The sequence below is a fragment of the Ailuropoda melanoleuca genome, chromosome 7, assembly GCF_002007445.2.
Source record: "Ailuropoda melanoleuca isolate Jingjing chromosome 7, ASM200744v2, whole genome shotgun sequence".
NCBI lineage: Eukaryota > Metazoa > Chordata > Mammalia > Carnivora > Ursidae > Ailuropoda > Ailuropoda melanoleuca.
In genome coordinates, this window is record NC_048224.1 from 15864172 (window position 1) to 15887486 (window position 23315).

The window sequence follows — 23315 nt, forward strand, 5'->3', positions numbered from 1 at the left end:
TCCGGGCAAATGAAATGGAGGTGCAAATTAGAATCACACCTCCAGTCTCATTTTGGTATCACTTCTTGTCTGGATAAACAACACTTACTCTCACTTTCCTACTCATGGCAAGTAGCCACTGTTAACACCTGCATTAGGGATCAGTCACAACAAATTACAGTTAAGTTTCACACTGCACTGCAGGAGGCAGCGTGGGCCCCAGGGAAGCACCAAGTTAAGCTAGGCCTGTTCCCAATTTTGAGATAACTATCAGCGGGGCCGAAAAGGCCCCTGTGCCTCAGCCACATGAAGTGGTTAAAATTCTAATAGTCTAAGTGGTGTCTTAATATTTCTGCGTATGGTCGTTTATTATTCTCCGTGGAGAGCAGCAGTGGGTAGCTGCTTGCAAAAAGGGTGATTTTAATCACCATTTTCAAGAACACAAGAGATCAGTAGTACTCAACTGTGAAAGCCTTATTATAACGGGAAACTGCCTGTGTGGATTAAACACACAAACAGATTTCACGTCAACACAATTGTGTTAGATGCTAAACCTGCAGCATGCGGACAGTAGCTATAGACCTTGCATCACCCCAAAACATCCGTGGGGAAGAAGAGGAAAACGCAGACTGGAGACTCACTGCTTCCATGAATTTACTCTAACAGGTGGACAGAAGGAGAGGGGATTTTGTAACCCTGATTCTACAATCCCCAGTTTATTAGTCACTCAAATAGGGCAAAGTCCACCTTTCCTAGCGAAGTACATAGGTGAAAACGGGGGGGGGTTGGGGGGGCTATAGAATCCACGCAATCAGCCTCTTCTAAAGAAGAAAAATAAACTAAAATCTTAGGAAGCCTTTAAGAATCAGCATAGCTATGAATAAATAGGAGTAATAAGCACTGTTAAACATTCTTTAAATGAAACAAATTCAAATGAACTCATTCATCATCAGATTTGCTAAATTTTTTGGCAAATTACTTACCTAGGGCACCTCTATGAAGTTCTTGAGTGATCCTGACATTCCAAGATGGGAGGGAGGACTCGAGGCCCTTTGCAGTATGGGACCACACGACTCCCCCAGATCCGGGAACAGGATTCATTTTATAATTTAGTATATTAAAAAGGTAGGAGGGATTTTTGATATGCTTTAATCCCAAGTAAAACATGGATGGGTTTAAGATGGCTGTAGGTCTCTTCTCCACAAGGCTCCTTCCTGTTGGTAAGTTTCAGGTATCTGCTAGCTCTTCTAGAAGTACAGGACAATTATTCAACTCCATCATATGCATGTCCCCTCATTCCTACACCTTGTGACATCCATTAATTTAAGTGTCCTCTTTTATTTAGAAAAAACCATTATGTGACGTGCCCCCTTATAATCCAATATTCACATTGCTGTCAGTAGTAGCGCTCCATAATGGCAGCTGTCATGACCAAACTCCACACCAAGTACTGGATATGCACGATCTACCTTATCCCCCAAAATAAATGTAAGCAGGTTTTATTATGCTCATTTTACAAGTGAGGAAGTCAAAGTTCAAAGGGATTTTGAAATAGATCGCTCCCAGTAACAGAGCCAATAAGTGATACAGTATAGGTTCAATCCCAGCCTGTTTGACCCCAGTAAGCATGTGCAGACCATTACCGAGAAACTACAAGGTACAGTGGAAGGAAAACAGACATGTGCAAATCCAGATATGTTGTCAATGAGCTTAAAGCTTAGTGGAAACCAGTGTGAAAACCAGTAACCAGGATAGGCTACAACGGATTTCAGGCCAAGAGGGGAGGATGCAAAAGGTAGCTTTTGAAGCAAAGCTTGGAAAGAGGAAAACGTTCCCTTTTCTTATCAAAATCCTGTTCTTCTGTTCCAGGCTCAACAGGATTTGATAAGTGGGACAAGGGCATTTCAGACGAAGAAATAATGTAAGGGTAAACATAAAAAACGAAGCTCACATGTTCATGAAATTGCAAACTCTGCAGGTTAGCTGAGATGGAAGTACATGGAAGGAAGTATAAGGTAAGACTGGAAAGATAGGGTTGAGCCAGTAGTGCAAACAAGATATGCTTTGGAATTGTACTGAACTCTTCCAGATCACTGCCAAACTCCACCAACATCTACACTTGCATTTCTCCCAAGCCCCTTCCTTCCATTTCCACAAGCATTTTCCCTTTCCTTTCACTTGGCCACTTAAGTCTCCTACTCATTTTCCATCTTTCTTGAGCTGTCCGTCAAGTACAACTCAGGTTCTGTCACCATTCCTCATCTGCAAACCTGGCCTCTTGTACAGCATTCATGGTCCTCCCTAACTGGGTCCTACGCCTTGTCTCCAGCTCCATCTCTCAACGTACTTCACACTTGTCGGGTTCAATTTTGGGCTCTTCCCAGAATAGCTCTAATGGCTTTGATAATACTCCATTAACTCATCTCCTCCCCCAACTGCAACTCTTGTTTCGCCCTCACTGTTCCCCACCTCAACAAATGAACACATGAAACTAGAAAGCACAACCAAGTTAGAAATCTCATCACCAACCAAAACTCCTACCCTTCCTTCATTCTGATTTTGAATGTAATCTTTTAAAAGGTTCTAGGCCACTAATTTCTAACTGGACAAGTTTTTTGATTAGATAACATCATCTCTCATTAGCTTTACAGCAATGATGTAACTGATCTTACTTCCAGTCTTCTCCTCCTCCCAACTCCACATCCGTATTTTTCGTAATAATCAAATTTAATCTAATCACTTCCCTGCTTAAAACTTTTTTAAAGATATCCCACTGGCCCTAGGGGGAAAAAAAACTAATCTTTAAAACATGGTATAGAAAACCTACAAGAGCTGGCCCCTGTTTGTATCTGTAAGCCTTGCCTCTCATTGCTCTCTCCCTTGTCCCTATTCTCTCATTAACAGGAACTACTGGGAAGTTCTTAAACTCATATGCATTTTTTTTCTCATCTCTGGACAGGCCAGGCTCTGCACATGACCCGTCTCTCACGGCTTTCCACATGGGCCCAGCTAACTAACTCCCCCACATCTTTCAGAGTCTCAGCTTCTATTTTCCCTGTGCCAGGAAGATAGGTGTGTCTCTTCAAGTCTAAGTTAGGGGCTTCTCTGCTGCACCCTTATACACTTACCCCCTCCGTTCTGTATTGCAATTGCCTTTTTGTCTCTTTCGTACCCATTATCTCAAGAAGTTGTGCGAGATCTAATTCTTGCAATCTCACACATGAAAAGGTGAATTTTTCCATAATAAGCCAATACTATTGAATTTCCTCATATGTATATGTTATTTATTCATTTTTCACATCTCTTCCTCCAATTCCAAAGGAAACACTAAGGAAAAGAACTATATTCACATAATTTTCTCCACTCTCTTCCTCTTCTTCCTCTGCTTTTACACAGCAATCTTAGCTGGTAACTTAACTGGTCCCTTTGAGAACATCACAAACATGTGTCAGTAGGAGAATATAATCAGTGAGTTAACAGAATACACAAATGAGAGTCTAACGAGTGACGACTCCATGTACCAGTTTTTACAAGACTATATAAACTCCATTCACATCAATTAATAGAACCTGGAAGCTTCCAGTTCACTAGACTAGGAATAAGAAAGATGGGGGGAAAATATGCCAGTTTTTCCCTCTATCTTACTACAGTTCCTTATTTTCCTCATTTCTCATTCATTCTTAACAGTTGAATTCACCTAGTAAAAATGAGCTCTTGGGGGGCCCCGAGTGGCTCAGTCGGTTAAGCAGCTGACTCTTGATCTCAGCTGAGGTCGTTCAAACCCTGATTGGGCCCACGCTGGGTGTGGAGCCTACTTTAAAAAAAAAAAGAGCTCTTGGGTACATAATGTACTATGGGCACCTGAGGCTTCTATTTATCTCCGACAAGAAAATGTTTAAGTGGGACACAAGTAGTTGCCTGCCTATTTGACTCATCCAGAGAAAATTAAGTCTTAAAATCAATACATAAATATGAATATTGCCTTTCAATAGCAAAGAGGTTAGTACCTGTCCCTTATTACACATTACTGATGAAAAATAAAAAGGCAGATGCTGCATGTGTCTAACAAGGCAGTGTCTCTTTAAATTGGGCAGTAAAAACAGAACTTTCAGATGGGCACAATTACAACCCTTCCCATGGAAAATGGAGAGGAAATGATGTAAAACAATGCAGAAATATTTGACTGGTATTCACATTCTAGCTTGTAAAACACTTCTAATTCACTTGCCTAGACAGTTAGCCATCAGTCTGGATGTAAAGAATTTAAGCCCAACCAAGAAAGAGGAAGCATCAGTTCTGAGACGTGTGTTTATTTTGGTGGCTCACATCTGCAGCTTTTCCCCCTCGATATATCCTTTCAGAGCCCAAATGGGGGAGGGAAATAAAGTTACTGGGCCTACATCCATCACTGCGATTGTGATAAACTGAACCACCCACAGCATCTTTAGAAGGAAGTTCTTAGTTTTATGATGAAGAACTCCAACATATCCATATGGAGGCAAAGTCTAGGAGTAAAGGAAGTCTATTCAATAGGACTGACTTCTTCAGAATACCCAGTGGCATCCCAGGACGGAACTAGTCACATTCAGTTTAGAAACAGCTTATCTAAATGGATGTGTTCAGACTGTTCAAAGGCATTTGGTGCTCTCTTGGGAGTCCAACATCCGCCAAGGATCTTCTTGACATCATCTTGTGATGATGAAATTACTTCCAAATAATCAAAACCTTTGATAACTAGTGAATACCATAGCGGTGGAGGTCAAAACTGCCATTACAAATCTACAAATCTAAGGGTATAAACTTCTCATTATCCCTGACAACTACACTGCATGAACCCAAAGCCTCTGACTGAAAAATCTCCATATATAGTGAATTTTCGTATTCCTAAACAGGTTGATAAAAACTCTGGCCTGCTGGCTAAATCTTGCTGACCACCTCGTATTGTAAATTAAGTTGTATTGGGACACACTCATGACTACTCATTAATGTACTGCTTTTGTGCTACAACAGAAGAGTTAAGTAGTTGTGACAGAGATCACATGGCCTACAAAGCCTAAAATATTGTCTTGCTCTCTACATAAAAAGTTTGCAGATCCCTGGTCTAGAATGGTGGAGTATTCGCCGGTTCTTGCTCTACAAAACCAGGTTCTGGATCAAAATTATTTTGTCTTGATTCTATACTTCTTTACTTAAAAGACCCTAGCACTTAAGGCTTTGGGTTGGCCCAAAGACAACCCAACCCTTCACTTGGAAACACTATAGGAATGGGTCCAAATGGCAACCCTACAGATCCGAACAGATGCCTATTTTTCTTCTGCCCATGAGACAGATGGTCCTCAGAGAGGGGAGAATAATTCGTCCATGAGAGAGAATTCTCTCTGCAATACTAATTTTGGAAATTTATCCCTGATCCATCTGGCCAAAAAGGATTCCTTAGGAGTACCTTTGCTATTTGAATTTGCTTAACATTCAGGAGGGGAATCCTAAGTACCAAGGCTAGAATATCAGGTATTTTCTCTCTAAATGTCAGTAAAGCTTTCCAAGTCTGCCCTTCAGATAAGAAAACTCAAATACTTGTAAGAATAGAAGATGATTATAAGGATGAAGAACAGCTAACCACTCATTTAGGGGCCCCATTTCAAAGAATTTGTTCACTCCTCTGACAGTAAGTAACCCTTCTGGGTAAGGAAAATAACACCCAGATAGTCTTGCCATGTGCAGAAAGGAGGAGGAGCAATATTTACTTTTGACCCCAGATACAACAGTGCTTCACCTTTTCATTAACTACTCTAACTTGTCTTTCATGTTCTGACTTTGTTGTCCTACTAAGGAGCTTTTCTCCCTTGTTAAAACCCATTCGTTTGCAAAGCTAGTTCACTCAGATATGATGTTTTTCCCCATTTCATTCCTAATTCTGCTCCATAGCATACAGTGTTTGTTGGGTCTGTTCCATCCATAAATACGGAAGAGAAAAAATTAACAATTGACAAAGAAAAGTTAGGCAACTGGAAACAGGGGCCCGACAGAAAGTAACTGTGTTAGGGTTCTTTCCCCTCAGTTTCAGTTGACAGGTTTTTGAAGTCTGATGGTCTTGGGTTCGAGTCCTACTTCTACCACTTACTACCCAGGTAATCTTAAGGTCCTTACCTATGAAACAAAAAAATAACCTACTTACCTGTGGAGTTACAACAACTGAATAAAAATGCCTATAAATCATTTAACAGTATCTGGTTAGCAGTAAACCCTTACTATGTATTTAAGTCCTTTATATGTACTTAATAATCTCTACAGAGCAAAGTTCCTGCTAAGAGCACAGATGCTGTCAGAAACAGAAACAAAGATAGACTAGGGGAAAAAATCACAAGGGAAAGGTATCTTTCTTGACTTTCTTCTAAGTCATATATACTTGGAGACAAAGGAAAACTCTTAGTAGCAAAGAGGTCATTAAATTTGATACCCACTATCCCTATCATTAGGAACACAACAGCAACAACTACTTTTAGAGTGCTCTGGCCCCAAAACCATCCGTGGAGCTGCCTGTGAGCCTGACAGGCCATCTAACACTGCCTCACCCAGTCACAACATCAAGGGGAAAGAAGATGCTGCCTCAAATAACTGGAGGTCTCTGGAGATGATGCTATGCCACATTAATTAATCAAGAAATAGTTACATGCCCAGCATTCTTTAGGCAGAGTGGATTGTGGAAGAGAGTTCCTTCTACAAAGAAAGTAACTATATAGCATTAGGAAAATAATATCACTGACCCTGACGTGGTAAAAGCACTTGGATTAAATTTAGTCTTACAAGATTTTCTTAAGAACCAACTCTTTACTTGTTTACAAAATGGTAACGCCTTCAAAGTGAGAGACCCAGACACGTGTACAAAAGGTAGGAATGGAGACAATGAACTAAAAATAAACCAAGGAGCAAGAGTAGATTTTCAACAAAACCAGGCTGGGGACAAAAATGACAAAAGACTTTATAAATGAAAATCAATACCTGAATTGTATCTGGAAGCAAATGGGCAGCCAGAACAGACTACAGAACACAGCTGCATGACTTTGAGCTGCTGTTAATCTTATAGAGCTCACCTCTGGGGCAACTCCCTGAAAGCAAAGCAACATTATCCAGCTCCTCTCACCAGATGCTTCTCTTTCTCCAAGCTCCATGGGTTTAGGTTACATCTGAGCTCGCTTTCACCCATGTTGCGAGCTAATTACAAAGAATACAGAAATGTGGGAATGAACTGGGAATACTGTAGGCTGCTGTAACAAACCTTAGCACCATCTGCTGAAATATTAAGACGCTTGTTTAAAAACGTGGCTGCCAGAGAAGGAGGTCACAGCACTGACAGTGGGGAAGTTCTCTTTAATAATTACTTTTTACTTCTCTTTCCGGCACATAAGCAGTGGGGCACTAAGCCAAAGGTGAACAGTCCAGAGATAAAAGACCATCTTTGCTTACCTTCTTCGCCTGGCCCAGGTGCCAAAAGGAGAGAACCTAGAGAGCTTCAGTCATCAAAGGACAAGAGATATGTCAAAAGACTGTGGCATGTTTGTGTGTTTCAGTGAACAACAACAGTTATTTGGGAAAATACAGAGGAATGTCACTAAAATTCCTTTCTTTTTTATAATGATTTGGCAGAAAGACAAAGTGTACATGTATTTATGGGAAGACATCACATAAATATGGTTTTATCGAGGTATGATCATCCTTTGATGCTCACGGGATTTAGGTTCCCTTTGCATGCTAGATGTTTCTCTCTCACAGGAACAGTCAAAAACAGCCTCAGGTTTGTGGACAAAGATCAGGACAACAGAGTTCCAAAGGCCTTAGGGAAGGGAAAGGAAAGGAAATCTTATATGCTTTAATGTCACTGTTAACCCAATTATACACAATCATACCAGTGGACAAGAAGTGGACGACTGGTCCTTCCTACTCTTCATACTCTTTTAGCAAAGGGAATAATATCCATCAGTCTCCAGGTGTGCGGACACAGCAACAGCAGTAACAGCCGCAGCCAACATCTTTTGAGCACACACCATGTACGAGGCACTATGCTATGGGCTCCACCTGCTTTATATTAATTCTTCCAACACTCTGAGGCAGGTACTGTTTCCTCATTTTATACGGAGAGGCAACTGATGCTTACAGAGGGTAACAACCTTGCCCAAGAGTTCATCAGCCTGGAATGGGTAAAACTGGCATAGAAGCCAAGCGGTCTGGCTGCACACACAAGCACTGGGCTCTAGTGCCTGCAGACATGGTGTCACGTAGGCAGCTTACATAAGGGAGTGTCACCAGAAGATATGAGCAGCAATGAGGAAGACAGACTCTACAAGATTCAACCACATGCTTCGCAGAGACAGTAAGTGGAGCCAAAGTGACCAGAGGGGCACCAGTCACCCATGTCCAAAAACCTTCATTCTTGTGACCACCATTACCGGGACTTGGCTACTCTGCCTATGTGCTTCCCAGCCTCTACCAACTGGCTTCCACTCTTTAACTGGCCCAAGTCGCTCACTGGCTAGACGACACATAGGCAGTTCCTGAGTGAGGTACCAGTGGTCCAATTAGCAGAGGCCAGGTACAAAAGCCTGGGCCACGAGGGCCGCAGAGGGCCATGACTTCCCACGAGTTACTGGAGAGGCAGACAAGCGTGAAAGGAGCTAGGCGCACAGCAGGCCCCAGGCTGCTCACGTAGTACAGAAAGCAGCTCTACAACCCCACTTGGATCCTGACTCAACATTTTTGGCATTTACAGAGATTATGTATACCCAAAAAGGCACACAGGATTACTTCTCAGTCTCAGTAGTTTCCACGTAGTGAATAGCTAGATGAAAAAGTAGGTACGTGAAGATCTCCTACTAATACGTGCAAGTACCAACAAAAACAGACGGGTAACCTGTGAAAGGTTTTCCTCTCCCTTCTTCACTTCGTGTTTGTTTCAATGTCCTGTTTACCAGAATTCAAGGTGCATGGGTTCTGATTTCCACTTACCAGGAGGCTGGTCATTTTTCTTCATTATGTAGAGGGGTGGCTCCGAGTTTAGCTCAACCATCTGTCGTCCCTCACAAGCCTGAGGGATTCACAGCAGGACGAGGAGCGTTTGCCAACCTTCTCGAGCAGGCTCTCAGGGCAGGGTCGACAAGTCACTTCCCAAGCCTGTGTTGACCAGACAGGAAGAACACATGACGAGATAAAGCCAGACATGTGGGCCTGATAGGTCATAACAAAAGCGAAGTAACCCTGCAGGAGGAAAAAACCCATCCTTCTTCCGACGTTCCCCATCAAAGCCGCAAGCGCTCATACTGGACACTACCTTCCAAATGGTCTCAAGGTAAGTAAGACTTTTCATGCAGACAAAAATTAATGAGGTAAACATTAAGCTGCAGGATAAGCCAAAAGATGAACAAACCTCTACAGTAAGTGTAATCAACCCACTGGAAAGAATGCTTCACTTTTAAAGAGGGAGGGCATTTAAAAACCTTTTCCTAAGAAAACTAAGTTTTGAAGACATAGGTATTAAATACTATTAGATCAGATCCCCAACTATTAATGCATTTCAAATTTACAAGCCTTTTTTATGAGATGTTTACAATCTTAAACTATGCTAACAACTTTTCCAGCCTCTTTTAAATACACTTGAAACAAACTGTTAGGATGGGCATTGGAAAGCCTATCAAGGTTTGGACTCAAATGAGTGTTGGATCAGAGGCTCTGCCATTTACCAACCTTGTTTAATTCAGCCAGTACTTCTACCTGGCTGAGTTTTAGACTCGTTTTGTTTTTTTTGTTTCAGATTTTACTTATTCATTTTAAGAGAAGGAGCGCACACACACCGGGGGGGGGAGGAACAGGGGGAGAGGGAGAGAGAGAATCCCAAGCAGACTCTGCACTGAGTGTGGAGCCCAAGGTGGGGCTCAATCTCATGATTCCGAGATCTCAACCTGAGCCGAAATCAAGAGTTGGATGCTTAACCAACTGCGCTACCCAGGCGCCCCCTGGCTAAGTTTTAGATTCTTACCTAACCAGCCCAATCCCACCTGTAAATGAGCACATTAGTGCCTACCCTATCTATTTCACAAGATTATGAACACTTTTAAAACTTTAAAACCTTGAGGTCGGCATAAGGCATTTTCATTTTTAATGGCCGCACGGACTCAAATCTATTTTACCTAGCTTTCAACCAAATAAAAGGCACATGCTGAGAGTAGGTTCCAGACTCCATGTTCAAATCCAAATTTAAATCTCAGCTCTGCAAATAAATCTTGGGGATTCATTTAAGGCCATGTCTCCTCAGCTGTAAGAGGGGAACACACAAGTCAGTTTATGGAACTGTGAGGTACCTCCCACAGCGCTCAGCTAACAGTGGATACTTGGTGAGGCAGTGGTTTTCTTCTTCTAATCCCACAGTCCCTTCCAACTATAACTTCTCGAATTACCTGATGGCTCTGTGATACCACAATGTCTTGCAATATATAAGTGCATATACATGCCATGCCTAAAATGAACGTTAAACCCCCCTTTTTCCTAGGGCATATTTTCCAGAAAATAGCCTTCCAACTTTCAACTCTTTGTTCCTAAAGCACAGAAAGTAAAAACAAAAGAAACTGCCAGGGAGCACGAATTTTAAAATCCTGATAACTGTCCTATAAGAAAATTTTGCTCTTAGCGGTCACTTCATCGATCTACGAATGTTACCTTTTATTATTATAGGAGGCTATTGAAAATTAAGGGCAAATGAACAAAACACCACATACCCAAGCTTCACTTCTAAATTTAAAAAAGTAAGGTTTGCGGAGTATCACACCCACAAGCAGTAAAGCAACTTTTTCTTTCATTAGGACATATCAAATACTTACTATCAACCAAAGAAGATGAACAATGGTTTAAATGTTGCAGGAAAAAAATCCTGTAGGAAAATTTTACTTTGGGGGGGTGTGTGAATTTGCCAGGGCCAATGCTTTTCTAAAAATTTCATGATACAAACAAGAATACATTTAAACTCCAAGAGCTTTCATTTCGAGGTGAACACAAACAAACCTATGAAAACCCATCAAACATCTACCTCCCTGCAAACTTAGCAATTGTTGTACAAGGGTGGGGCTCAATACTTCCTGACCACACTGATCAATAGAATCCTTTATAAGCCTTAAACGTACCTATGCTCTCAATGGATGAACTCAGAAAAACACCTTGAGGCAAAGTAGTAAGCAGCCAACCCTCCATACACAAGAACTGCCTTAATCGATTTAAAAAGGAAAGGCTGGCTGGCCAAGTAGGCTGCTGAGTTCTGATCTGTGTTTGTAGCACTTGGCAAGGGTAGCGATGAGAAATTATGGAGAGTTCTTAGAAGGAAGGGGAATCTTAGAAAAGCTGAGATACAATTTTTCCTTTTTGATGAAGAAAGAGGGCAATGTTTCTGGCCAACCCATTCAGTGGCTTCCAGGAAATAGTTCAACTATTATTTCCCTGTTCTATTTATCTTTATATATGTATTTATCTATATAAGTGGATCTTCCTTTCTTATAGTGACCACGGAACACTTTCCCATCAACCTTAGTCCTTTGCAGGGTAACTTTTCAATAAGTAAGTGTAAAACTGTTGTGGACTCCACCTTCAGCCCTTGGTAAAAAGTACCCAGAGAACTGGTTGCACAGCTTCTTAACTTCATTGAGTTCAGCCATCCAAATGAGAGTGGGAATAACCCAGCACCAGAGGCCATCCAATCACTGCTACAAGGTATGCAGGACAACTCCCAATGCATGCATCCCAGACCAAATGAATCAATCTCTGAGCCCAGGAATCTGTGTTTTAAGAAGCTCTCCAGGCCCATCTTAAGCATGTTCAAATTTGAGAAACACTGCCTGAGAGCACTTCTTCTCAAATTTTAATGTGCATATGCATCAACATGGTAATTCCACAAAAATGCAGATTATGGTTCAGTAGGTTGGGGGGCAGAGACACAGCGCATCTGCATTTCTAACAAATTCCCAGGTGATATCAGTGCTGCTGATCCATGGGCCATATTTAGAATAGCAAGACCTTAGAGAACAGAGTCCAACACTCTTATTCTGTGTACTGTAATAATTCATTAGCAATCTAATCTGGGAACCAAAATTACGTGATGTTGAAGGTTGGAAGGGTGGTAATGGTAAGTAATCAGACCCAGCCTGAGATAACTGTGCGTTTTAGAAAAGCCCATACCTTCCATTTTTATGCACTTCAATTTAGATAGTGAGTGCTACTGCAAAATGTATTTCCAAGTATCATTTCACCTGATCCTGCTCAGTTTCTAAATTACAGCCTGGTACCTGGAGGTCTTCAATTCTAATCACACAGCAAGTGCTCAACATTCGTCAAGCCAATCGCTTCTCTTCTACCCAAGTTTCTCACCTGCCAAATGAAGGCATTTATTCCAACTAATCCACAGGCTTATGTACTCCTTATAGGTACAATAGCATGCATGACCATTAGGAAACATTAAAAACAGAAATAGACACAACTGCTACTGATGTAATTTTCTACACACAGAAAGCAGTAGGATAACTGTGTATGTTACCACCAAAGGGACAAATGTTCTCTTGTCTCTGAAGGCAGAAAAATAAAGACTTTAATCTGAACTGGGTTCCATTAAAGCTTGTGAGCTTTCTGATCTCTTGGACGTGCAGGTACAAGACACAAAGGGAATAACCTGACTTCCAGTCCCAAAATGTATTCCCCTGAGCATGCTTTAGTTATCAAATACATAATTTACCATTTACCTACCTGGAAACGGAGAACTCTCTTTTCCATTTTATTTAGCAATGATAAAGGAAGCTAAAACATTTTTTTCCCATCAGGGGTTCCTTGTCTCCTTAAGCCTTGGGTTTTCCTATCTGTAAAAGGAGGGTGATATATGCACCTTTCAGGATTATCATGAAAATTAGCAACAACTCATATGAAATGCCCAGACTCCTGACTGGGTCATGACTGACATTCAAAAGAAGAAACCCATTATGACAACACAATTTTATATGATGAGAGTCTGATATGAGTTAGAGAGATAGCTGTTCAAATACACCCTAGAACTCCACATGGTGTATTATGGATGGGATGTTTGAATCCCCACCTCCCTCACACGTAGAAATCGAATCCCCAGGTATTTGGAGGTAGAGCGCCTCATAATGAGGTCATGAGAGCAGACTCTCATGAAAGGATTAGTGTCCTCCTACAAAGAGGCCAGAGAGAGCTCTCTTTTCACTACATGGGATCACAACAAAAAGTTGGCAGTCTGCAACCTGAAGACCCTTACCAGAACCAGAGCATGCAGGAAACCCTGATCTCAGATGTCCAGCCTCCACAACTATGAAGAATATCCTTCTGTTGTGTTGTAAGCCTACCGGTCTCTGGTATTGTGTTATAGCAGCCTGAACTAAGACACTATTTAACTTCCTGATATTATAGCATGACTCTCTTAGAACTTGGATTTACTCAAAAAACGACATTATTCAAGCTATAAACTCTAAGCAGGGAATATTTTATTACTTAGAGTAAATTTAAAGAGGCCAGGTTACTCTTCTGGCTATTAACACCATAATATTTCCATAAAAAGGGTAAGAGCCGTGAAATCTCGTGTTTATAAATGTATACCAATACCAGGTCACCTGGGACCCCTGAGAAACAGGGCAAAAGACATTTCAACTTCTTTTTACATTTCTGTCTCATTCTTACTGATACACACACTATATAGACATAGGACCAGCTTATACACTGTCCAAGAGAAAAGGCAGTAACTGTTCATATCCCTAACATTCACATTTAGAAGACCTTTCTATCCAAGGAGAACAAAAACAGAATGTGTAGAAGTCCCTGGCTGGGCAGACTTGCACCTCCTCCTGGAGCACCATAATCCTTTTCCCATACTTTCCCTGGGGTCATCATTTTACAATTTCGGTATTATTTCCAACCCTGACTCGCCCTCAAAACAAGCAAGCAAACCTGAAATGTTTAAGAAACACAGATATTATAAGCATTAATTTCCTGATAGAGAAAATACATTTAAAAATATACTAGGTCTAGGAACACCTGGGTAGCTCAGTTGGCTTAAGCGTTGTCTGCTGTCGGCTAAGGCCATTATCTCCAGGCCCTGGGATCAAGCCCTGCGTCAGGCTCTCTGCTCAGCAAGGAGTCTGCCTTACCCTCTCACTCTCCCTCTGTGCACGCGTGTGCTCTTTCTCTCAAATAAATAAATTTTTTTAAAATCTTAAAAAAAAAAAAAAAAGGAAGAAACTAGGTCTCATGCCAACTCAAATTCTGAATAGGCAGTAGCTCCTCAAACTTCATTCTTCCCTTGTATGTATTCTACAAGTACGCTGAATGCTCACAATGTACAAGGTGCTATGGTGGACAGAGAGGAAAAGAAACACCAGGCTGAATCACAGAAACATCCTACTCTAGGGAATTCCCCGGTCTAGAAAGTGAGCTAAAACATGAACAAACATATCTATGTATTATGGACTTCACAAACACACACACACAACCACCACCACACCAAAAAACCCCAGCTGGACTCTTTTCCAAGAGCTGTATTTGCAGCAGTAAACCCAAACCACCTCATTTTAGGGTAAAATCAGATATTTCCAACATGGCTGCCCTCCAATAACCATGACAATATCCAGTGTGGCTAAGACCGTAGCTCTGATGTCAGACAGCAGCTAAAGCTCTCAGTCAACTTACTAACTGTAGTCCTTGGACAAGTTTCTTTACTTCTTCAAATCTCATTTTATTCCTTTGATAAATAGGGATTATTAGAGTACTTCTCTCATGACTTTAAGATTGAGATACTGTAATATCGTTTAGCATGGTGCTTGACCCAAATACACAGTCACATGTAAGTTTTCCAAGTGAAAAATGAGGTAGGAACAGACAGCCACAGGCTTCCCGGAACCTGAAAAGACTACAACAGAGAAGGAAGAGGAAAGACGCAGAGTGGGAACACCTAATATTCCTATATCCTCTACACCCCATTAACCATTACATCATGATGTCTCTACCTTGGCTGAAAATCTCCCTGCACTATGTGCCCATCTGGGATTTACCCTAGGACCAGAGAACCAGAATCTAGGGGTGAGCCTCAATATTTATGCTCCTAAATTAATAAGCTTCAAATTTGAGTGTTAAGCTCAAAAGTAATCTTGAGAACCACTGTGGAAAATAAAACATTTGATGAGTGCTGCAATACTGAGACATGTTTCAGCTAAGATCTGATACTTTACTTTGAGGCTAATATAGCTAGCTGCCTATTCTTCAAAATCTCAGGATCACAGCACTAAATTCCATCAAGAAGTCTTCCTAATGAGGTTTTCACGGATTCATCAGTACAACTCCTCCTCAGGGCATTCATTGTGACAAAAAGGAGAGCATCACACCCAGGTGCCCTCACTCCTCTGTTCAGATATTCTGGCCAACCCATCTACCCATGTTTCCACATCCTTCTTATCTCACTTATCAGCATCTCTTTTGAGTCTTAATTTATCCAAGATAATGCTGCCACACTGCCTTCAAAGGTATTCATAATCAAATCTGAGTATAAAAAAACCTTGTCCAATAAACATACTTCAATCCTAATGGCTGTAGTGCCTTCTTATATATGGGTTAGGTTTCCAAAAGATTTAACAACATAAGAAATGGTCTCAAGAAGTTTGTAGAAACAAGAAAGCCATCAAAAATTAATATTACAAGTACTCAATATTATTCAAAAAGGAAAAGAGGATAATGTCCTTGCATTTTGCTGAAATTTTTGTGTGTTCAGTTCAAATCATGCTACTTTGGGACTACAGCATCATTGAAAAATAAAGTCACCCAAAGAGAGAGAAAAATTTTACAGGAAAATTTATTAAAGTTAGTAGGCTAGGGGCACCTGGCTGGCCTTGGTGGAGCACGCGACTTGATCTCACAGTCGGGAGTTAGTTTAAAAACAAACTAACAAACAAAAACTAGAGTAATTTTTAGTTTACCTGTGTTCATACCTCTCCAACTATATGAAAAATTTTATTGGAGGGAGGGTGTGATTAAAGAAGAAATACTGCACTTGACTTAGTAATAATAGATCAAAGCTGGCTGATCAGAATGCCATCAGGTCAATCAATTGCCATTTGAAAGGCTGCTCAAAAATATCCTCATATTAAGTGTTTAAATCACTACAAGATCTATTGACTCCTAATTAATTTAGGCTAGCTAGCAGGAAACAAACGTTCACTGCACATTTTAGACTCCCACTTATAATACACCAAAACCCTCCAATATTCCCAAATTATTTCCCCAAATAAAGATTTAAAAAAATATATATCCTAATTCTACTCTTTCTGAGAAGCCACTCTAAACAAGTCTTGGACATTAAAGCAATCTCTTGCAGGCTTTAAAATAAAGCAGAGTTCATCAACCTGCTTCAGCTCAGTACACTGGCAGTAAAATACATGAAATTCATTTTTTTTTTTTTTTTTTGTACAAAAGTAAATGGCTACAGTACAGAAAAGCAAGCAGGTGGCTGGCTACCCACTAACTTTGAGACTATCTACTCTTCTGTAAAATGGGGACAATACAGAATTTCCTGCCTTACAAGTTACTGTGGCATTCAAATGTCCAAATGTCTATAAAAGTATATCGTGAATCCTAAAGCAATATGACTATTAAATATGTACACTCATATACCCTCTTCTATCAAAACTATATTCAAAGGCAAAAGACATGATAAAAACCGTGAAACCCACAATCCCTTCATTTGAGCTGCTGTTTCTGGAAGTGTCAGGCATTAAACTGGAGCCAAGATTATCTAAGAAGTCATTCTTCACTAAAGATACAAATCTGAGGCACCAGACTGTTCTGTGAATCCTCTTTCTCACACTTGCACATGTAGATTATCCCACAAAAGCCCCAACAAATCAAGAGCAACAAACAAGGAGTAAAAGCAAAGGACAAATTATGGAGAAAATAGCATGATGGTTTCAGATGAAGAACCGAAATCAGGTTTGCACAGGGAGAACTCAGGAAAGCACTGGATAGGTTCTCTCTGCAGCGGAATACACAGCCATCCCGGCTCCCACATAGCAAGGTGTTTAAGTCACTCTGATCAGCACAGCATGCTGACGATCCCATTGGACATCTGATTTGGCTCAGGATCACCCAATCGAATTTGCTAACACAGTAGACTCCAGAAGAATCACCCATTAAAAACAATCCAAATACAGACTCTAAGTGTGCATAAGGCCTTTTGTGATCTCCGCTGGAGCTTATAGTATCTAACAGCTGCAACTGTGACTGTTCTAGCTAATTGCTCTCAGCAACAAAAATAAACAATCGCTCCAGGAAGAAGACTGTACCCGCCAAATATTAATGAATTTTTTAACAGTCAGAAATCTCAAATCTTGCTTTAAAAGCCCTGCTACTGGTTTAAAAAAAAAAAAAAAAAAAAAAAGTAGTCTCCAAGAACAAACAGGGTTGAGGCAGTCCAGACAGAAAGTCCTCCCCCACACTTCTGCCCCCCCCCCCCAAAAAAAAGGAAAAAGGAAAAGTGCCTTGTGTCTGGAAGAATTTAAGCAATCTGGGATATTTTAACTCATGTATAACTTTTTAACATATGGGGGAAAAGAGTCGTACTGATTGGAGCTATTTTTAAAGTGCAGCTCTACCGTAAAAATAGACATTTACTCATAAGGATGCTTGAATAGAGAACAAGCCCAATCTACGTCTCATTGTTAAGAAAGGGGTGAAAAAAGGCTGCTGTGCTTTCTGGAGAGCCGTTTATGGTCCGCCTGTGATGTCATGGCAGGATCCAGGTGCACTCTAACAAGCGTCTTTCAGCCTCCTCAATCCTTTCAAAAGTGCTCTTCTACCATCAGCTACTTCTCTGAGCACAAGCAATAAGGAGCCAGTATTTACTCAGACCCTTGCAAGAGGGAAGATCACTGCAATCAGAGACGCATGGAGGGAGAAAGAAAAATTACTCACCCACAATTAGGTGCCTCATCATCCTCTCCTCGTCCAGCATTTCCTTTTGCTAAGGAAAGAAAGGAGAGAAGCAGTTGACTTCTCAGTACTCTGGGACATTGACATGTCTTCTGTCCACAAAGACAAGTAGTAACTTCATAGGTCTCTCCCCATTCTGGCCCCAGCTGCTTAGGTGAAGTTCACAACCACAACCCACCATAGACAATGGCAAGCAGACATTTTAGGCATCTCTACGACTTAACGCTTGGGAGACAGCACCCCAGTTTCTGGACCACAACTGGTCTTTAGCCTGGAGCAATGGAGTTGTAACGGGAAACCATGTAGAAACCCTGAATTTTAGCTCTCCTGAGAAAACATCAGTAGCACTCTGATACAATAAAAACCAGGCAACAGCTTTCACGTGCCAGGTCTTAAACCAAAATCAGAATGTATTAGTTTATGTCTGTTAAAAACACACACACACGCACACAACAACTTTCTCCGTATACACTTGGAACAAAACTCAAAAAAGGGAAAGAATCCTTATCTAAAGAAAACCAAAAACCAGATTTGAATGTTTAAAGTTTTTATTGAAAAGATTAGATAAATAATCATGACTTTAAAAGAGTCAGAGGGAAAAAAAAAAGGTGCTAAAATACCTTTTCTGAAGACTGAGTTAATTCTGATTTGTGCTTTTTGCACTTTATAAATTTTCCACAGGATAATATTTCAAAAAACAATATCCAGTGCCTCACAATAAAATACATGTATTTGCCCGTGTTCAACTTCTAGATGCCATATATATTCTGCAGGATTTAAGAAATCAGATCCCACAAGCGGACACAGTTTATACAAGTTAATTCAGCGTGTTTTTTAGTAACTCGGTGAAGGGCAAAGATCCAGGAGTTAGGCGGGCTGGGTTCAAGTGCCAGGTCTCACCTTAGCAAAAGAACCTTTGAGAACCTTAACGTCTCTGGGACAGACTCACACATCTGCTGAACAAGACTCCTGAAGTGTCTTCTGGCTCCAAACCAGACATAAATTAAATGTTAAGCCCAGAAGCATAGCATAGCTATGGTACAGAGCAGGTGCTCAATGTATATTTAATGAAAGAATTACCAGAAGAGAGGTTTTAAAAAATACTGAACACAGAGCATCCCAACCTGTGCGCTGCCACGTGACAAAGGGCTAACAGGTGTGTCAAGCTAGTGATGATCTCAGGACTACAGCCCACACAACTTTTTAAGTATACTACCATTACACACACAAAAAAATCTTTATTTGGAGAAGTTCATGATCAACTTATAAAAAGTTCTCACTGCCCTTCATTAAGAAAGACAGCATGTGGGTCTTTATCACCTGATACTCAAGCTATTTAATCTTAAAACAGATTACTGTTTACTTAAAGAGCTTTGAAAGGGACTTTCCTCACACAATTATGGGTGTAAAACAGGCTCTTCTCTAAGAGTAACTTCTGGAAACCAGAATCCTTTCAACATACACTTGGGTACATATGGAGAACACACAACGGCAACCATTCTCAAAAGATGAAATTCTGCTGAAGATTATTTAAGTAATACAGTAGCAACTGCAATGTGTGGCTTGAACATTTATAGCAACAGCTACTTATCCTTTTTGATAGTAACTCGGGAATTTTTTGGTGTGAAAACCTGCATTATTTCTTGCAATTATTAAAAGTGGCAACTTTACAAAACCTTTTTTTTTTTTTTTTGAGAAAGGAAAAGATCAGGAACATATGGGGGGGGCGTACTTTCAACGAGGTACTTAACGGTATTTCCCGACTGGCTGCTTTTCCTTCCGCAGCCAACACATACAAGCTCTGCATCTTTTGGAAGCCCCATCACCTGTATTTATGGGTCATAACCGTCCCTTCCCCAGTCTCACCGCAGTCACTTCACCTTTTGTCGCATCTGCAGTGCAATCCATAGAATAAAACTACCTTGCCAATTGCACTTCATTCCAAAGGGTGGGTCACTCAGAAGGGGCTGCCAGTTTCTTCAAATCTGCAAGGAAGTCCACAGTGAGGCTGATGGCTTCTGAAACTGTCCAGGGAGGATTCTCGGAAGGAGTGCACAATGAAAATCAGAGTTAGAGACAGCACATGGCTGGCCAGGATCTGTAGGTCCAAGGGGCTTTTAGAATAAACAAACAAGCCCACCCTCCCCACCCCCACCCCTCCCAAGGGCCACTTAAATGGTCTGCCTTTCTTTCCTGTGGTTCTTCATGGAAAGGGAAGGTGTGGCTATTAATTGAGCTTCCAAAAAAAACAAAAAACAAAACCCAGAAAGGTAAAAGGTGTCAAACTAAAACCTCCTCTCGGAAATACCTGAGGAACATTTGGGTTCTACAACGTTCCCCTCATCTTCTAGGAATGTGATTCTTGAGCAATACGGGTTAAGAAAATAATAAACTACAGTCTAACATTAAGAGTCAAATGGGTAGTTTGGCCCTAGAAATAGTATAAACACTATAGAAGGATCACTTTACATCTAAAATCATGGAGTCTGAAAGGTATACACACTGAGAAATAGATCAGTCCAGTGTTCTGGGGAGATTATTGGGGAGATTTTGTGGGGGGTTTTGCTTTTGTTTTGCATACACTGAACAAATACTCTAAATAAACATCTCCCTTATAAGAAGGCACTGTCCTTTCTGGCAAATCCAAAAATCACATATTACCTATCATAGCAAGTATTTTTAGTGTTACAATAGAAATACGGGCAAAGGAACAAGAGCAAAGTTTTGATGTTTAGATACTTTGTATTTCATGATGGACTACAATTCTGACTCATCCGAGACTTAACTAGTCATAGACATAAAAATGTTTAATGAACTCAAACGTCTATACTGAATGACTTAATTGCCCAGAAATACTACAAGTAGACAGAAGCTTACCCACATGTCTTTGATCAGTGTTCCCTTGTTGACTCCCTCCCCCAATCTCTTTCAAATCCCACTTAATGTCCCAGCTCAATTGCTACCACTGTGTGGCTTCCCATTCCCACCCAAATTACTCTTCCAACACACACACACACACACACACACACACACACACACACACACACACACACCACTCCTTTCCTCCTTTTCTTTTTAATGTACTTTGCGCACAGCACTCTTGATCTTCTTTCTACTGTATCGTTACTTGTAGATGTGGGCAAATCTTCTGGAGCACAAGACAGACTGTGTGAGAACAGAGAAGCATATGTCATCCAAACACTTATGTCTGCCCCTTTGAGACACTGTACGCTGTGGGGGTTCATGCTTGGTTGAAATAAGTATTTCCGGGGGTTAGTATCAACTACTACATCTTAATCTGCATCTTTAGTCACTTAAACTAAAAGTAATGTTAATATTGAATTTGAGACCCTAAGATTGTGACATGTCTTGATTCAGAGTAGAATAATGCCAATTGGCATACTTCTAATATTCAGGGCATTTTACCATATTAGTGCTTTGTAAATTGTCACCCCTATATTATATGTTTACAGAGAGTAAGAACATCTGGCCAAATTCTTCCATCAACCCAACTATTCAGATAAACAGTGTCTTACTGCATACAGTAACTTTTATTTTGCTTCAGAAAGGGACAACTTAATGCATATGAGAGTACTTTGAGATTCACTAAATGATACTAACGTCAGATTAAAAATTACACAAGTGAGCTAATAATCAAATCCAAGACAGGAAAAGTGGGATCCATAAGAAGGGAAAAGCATGTTCACTTTTGCAAGTTATAACTGGACTTCTAAAAACTACAGCCAAGTTAGCTTAAAACCTGCTCAGGGCTCTCACAGCACTTATGACGTTGTGGTCCTGGCCTTGTGGCTTATCTGTCCTCCCTTCTGGGTGACAGTTTCAAGAAGGTACGAGCCACATCTTGGTCATTATTACAGACTGAGGGCACAACGCACAGTACCCAGATAACCAATAAACCTGTGTTGAGCAGCCAAAATAACTTGTTTATTTCTATAAACCAGAATTCTGGAGAGGTTAATTTCAGTAACCTTGTATCAATAGGCTGTCTTTATTAATGGTATAGATGTTTTAATCCTTCCAACTTAAAGGGAACTGAGCCTACTTCTGGGAATTTTCAGAGAAAGAATACAAAGAAATAGGAGAGAAAAAGGAACCATTCACTGCCATGACTAAAGCTATAAATGCCCTTCAAACAATAAACGTTATGATTTTAGCAATGCTTCTGTTTTCTTCTGTTTGAGATTCCGATACGGTAACAGATACAAAGGAACACAACCAATGCCTCTTAAGTGTATCTTCTCCCGATAAAAAGTATATGCATACTGTTCTGGAAGTGTACTAAAATTTCAACATACTTATTGTTAAAATATACGCATTTTCTTATTTCTAGGTAACTCTCTGAGCAGGATGTTATAAGCTTCCACTACATTTTTGTATCTCTTATAAAGTAAGGGTAGGACTCTTAACTGTTGTTGTTTTTTTTTTTTTAAACAGAAAGGCTAAATTGCTAACACTTTTACTCAAATCAGATTAAAATAATGCAAAATGATGTTAAGATTAAAAATTTATGTTGGCAACCCTAACACAGAATTGCAGTACTCTAGGATGATTTGCAAGCGTGAGGGGAGAAAGGATTCTAAGGGGAAAAAAATATCTCTCCTCAAGTATACCAGTAGACTCACCAGCCTCCTTTCCTGAGAATTTTTCCACTACCTGCTCAAGTGTAAAAGAACTGCTGACATGCAAACCAGTCAAAATACCGGTAAGCACGTAAGAGGAGAGGTGAGGGGAAGATGTTCTGATACCACAAAATTAGAGTATTGAATTCGTATAATAAAGAAGGGGGTATGGAGATTTGAGATTAATTGCATGTTAGAAGAAAACGAATTGTCTTGTCATTCAGCTATGCTCTTGACTACTAAGTTGTGAATTCAGGACAATTACTTTTACAATGGCTTTTTACAAAAAAACAAAAAACAAAAAACCTGACAGATACAAATTTTAAAAAGCCATTTAGTATACTTTGTAAGAAAAAAAAAGAAAAAAAGGACTTCATTATTATATCAGATTTTCTTAAATTCTATAGAAGCAGAATCTTCGCACAGAAGATCAGCAAGAAATATTTTTCTGGGGCGCCTGGGTGGCACAGCGGTTAAGCGTCTGCCTTCGGCTCAGGGCGTGATCCCAGCGTTATGGGATCGAGCCCCACATCAGGCTCCTCTGCTGTGAGCCTGCTTCTTCCTCTCCCACTCCCCCTGCTTGTGTTCCCTCTCTCGCTGGCTGNTTTCTCTGTGAAAAAAAAAAAAAAAAACTTTAAAAAAAAAAAAAAAAAAAAAAAAGAAATATTTTTCTTCCTCCACCAATCT

The 23315-nt window shown here is 40.4% G+C and overlaps 1 long non-coding RNA gene across 2 annotated transcripts in view; it reads right to left on the bottom strand.

Moving 5' to 3' along the window:
• The window catches only part of LOC109489248, a 133723-nt gene extending 113802 nt beyond the window's left edge, over positions 1-19921 (bottom strand). The window contains exons 1-4 of one of the 2 annotated variants that reach the window (XR_004626485.1): positions 19855-19921; positions 17971-18019; positions 12751-12860; positions 8980-9144 (exon numbers count right to left, since the gene is read on the bottom strand). This is a non-coding gene — a long non-coding RNA (uncharacterized LOC109489248). Of the gene's footprint in view, positions 1-8979; positions 9145-12750; positions 12861-17970; positions 18455-19854 lie in introns of those variants that run through there. The other variant, XR_004626484.1, reaches the window with a different exon arrangement.
• Positions 19922-23315: the final 3394 nt, after the last annotated feature.